Source organism: Schistocerca piceifrons, unplaced genomic scaffold, assembly GCF_021461385.2.
Source record: "Schistocerca piceifrons isolate TAMUIC-IGC-003096 unplaced genomic scaffold, iqSchPice1.1 HiC_scaffold_936, whole genome shotgun sequence".
Lineage (NCBI taxonomy): Eukaryota > Metazoa > Arthropoda > Insecta > Orthoptera > Acrididae > Schistocerca > Schistocerca piceifrons.
Genome location: NW_025729208.1, coordinates 5,452,151 through 5,454,650, shown reverse-complemented (window position 1 = coordinate 5,454,650; position 2,500 = coordinate 5,452,151). Strand labels below are relative to the sequence as shown.

The following is a 2,500-nucleotide window of genomic DNA, read 5'->3' as shown; positions in this document are numbered from 1 at the left end:
CATGTTGTGCCTTAACCTAACCCATGTTGTGCCTTAACCTAACCCATGTTGTGCCTTAACCTAACCCATGTTGTGCCTTAACCTAACCCATGTTGTGCCTTAACCTAACCCATGTTGTCGCCTTAACGTAACCCACGTTGTCGCCTAAACCTGCTCTGTAATTGTTATACGACTCGTTCAATTACTGTAGTGTTGCCCACCCGCAACCCTCGCAATATAGTTCGCTACTCGCACTGCCCGCACCCCTGTGTATCGCTTCATGTTAAACACCTTGCAAGTCTTGCTCACTTTCCACATGCTCCTGCTGTACACTGTAATGTGGATGGCAGCAGGACGTACATGCCGCCCCTCCCCACGTCCCCACCTTGCCCCCTGCCTTCGCAAGCTGGTTGGTGAGAAGTTTGCATGTTCAATGCCCTTCGCATGCGACGTACTCAGGCTACGTTGTGGTGCGGCCTGTGTCAACTGTCCGCTGATGTCGTACGCGTGAACCACAATCTGTACTGCACATTCGTCCTTATGTACTGAATGATACATCGTGGCACATGTGTGACCGCACAACGACTGCGCCCAAAAACGGCGGACCATACAGTGCAAATATTGTGCACGCAGCTACGTGTCGTCTCCCTATGAGAGCTGGATTGCAGTGTGGTACGCCATAGAGACGTGTGGGAGGAACGGACGCCGTGGATGGCGATCAGCATGAGCTGTCTGTTGATGTATTCGGACCTAGTCGTCTCTCCTCACACACCGTGATGGCATGGTGCACCGCGTTCCATATCTGCGACATGCTACAGAGGCCGGTTGACAGTCGTTCGAGCAATGGACATCGCATACGTACGGGGGCCACCTTCCACGTATTGTCTAGGCGTGCACATTTTGTTGCGTGTATGTGGGCAGACGTAGTGTGGCGTGACACCTGACACAGGCATGCAATAATCGTTGAAGTTGCAAATGGCGATGGACGCCTGCGTTTTCTGGTGAAGTTACGCAAATGAACAAATGGTAACCTGTTGTGGTGCGGTTGTTCTCGCTAGGGGTGAATCGGTGATGGCGACGATAGGTTGAGGTACTAACCGGTTGTTCCAGCGATACCCACCATGCCGACGAAACTGAACGGCATCTGGGTGTGAAGCGATACGCGGCGGTGGCTGGGTGGGACCGTCCCCGGCCGGTGAGGGGGCGCCTCCCGGCGTGCTGGCCGCGCGGTGCGTGGGCGCACGCGCTACAGCCGGCTGGTGGGGGCGGCCAGTGGCAGGCGCGCCGGCCGACGGACGCGGCAGGCGTCGCAGCTGCGCGCCGGCGCACCCTGCGCGCGGCGCCGTGCGGCCAAAGTAGGTCCTCGCGGGCCCGGTGCGAAGCGCGGTGGACATCTTCAGTGTGCTGGTCCGATTGAGGACTGTGTGCGTTGAGGATGCGCCGCCGCCCGGCGCTCGGCGCCGCGACGCCGTCTGCTGCTCGGTCGCCCCAGCGGTTCTCGCTGGTGGTTTGTATCGCAGCTGTGCGGATGTGTTGGCGCGTGCGCTGTGCTGGGAGAGTTCGCTTCGGCACCCAAGTGGGGCTTTTGTCCTTCTGTGGCGCTGGCGTTGGAGCTGCCGGTCACCGTAGGTGGCGCGTGTTGTCTCCCGCCGGCAATGCCACGACAGCACGCTCCCGGGCCTCTGTCGGCAGCGGCAAGCTCAGTTGGGAGCACGGGTGGTCGCACCGAAAGCGTCTACTCGCCTAACTCCGGGCGATTGCGCCTCTCTCGAACCCGACCAAGTACTTGGGACGGCGCTGCGCGCCGCCGGGACCTGAGAGGGTTTCGAGGTGTATTGTGCAGGGGAGCTCAGCCTCCTCCTGTTTGCAGAATGATTGAGCGGACGCTTGCGTGTTCGCGCGGGCCCCCGGGACACACTCCCGGGCGGCCGGCTGCTCAGCTCTAGTTGACGCAGCTCCCTGGTTGATCCTGCCAGTAGTCATATGCTTGTCTCAAAGATTAAGCCATGCATGTCTCAGTACAAGCCGCATTAAGGTGAAACCGCGAATGGCTCATTAAATCAGTTATGGTTCCTTAGATCGTACCCACGTTACTTGGATAACTGTGGTAATTCTAGAGCTAATACATGCAAACAGAGTCCCGACCAGAGATGGAAGGGACGCTTTTATTAGATCAAAACCAATCGGTCGGCTCGTCCGGTCCGTTTGCCTTGGTGACTCTGAATAACTTTGGGCTGATCGCACGGTCCTCGTACCGGCGACGCATCTTTCAAATGTCTGCCTTATCAACTGTCGATGGTAGGTTCTGCGCCTACCATGGTTGTAACGGGTAACGGGGAATCAGGGTTCGATTCCGGAGAGGGAGCCTGAGAAACGGCTACCACATCCAAGGAAGGCAGCAGGCGCGCAAATTACCCACTCCCGGCACGGGGAGGTAGTGACGAAAAATAACGATACGGGACTCATCCGAGGCCCCGTAATCGGAATGAGTACACTTTAAATCCTTTAACGAGTATCTATT

At 57.6% G+C, this 2,500-nt stretch overlaps 1 non-coding gene across 1 annotated transcript in view; it reads left to right on the top strand.

The window, feature by feature from the left end:
- Positions 1 to 1,935: 1,935 nt before the first annotated feature.
- Positions 1,936 to 2,500, top strand: part of LOC124772100 — a 1,909-nt gene continuing 1,344 nt past the window's right edge. Inside the window, exon 1 of the ribosomal RNA XR_007013776.1 lies at positions 1,936 to 2,500. This exon is cut by the window's right edge and continues 1,344 nt beyond it. This is a non-coding gene — a ribosomal RNA (small subunit ribosomal RNA).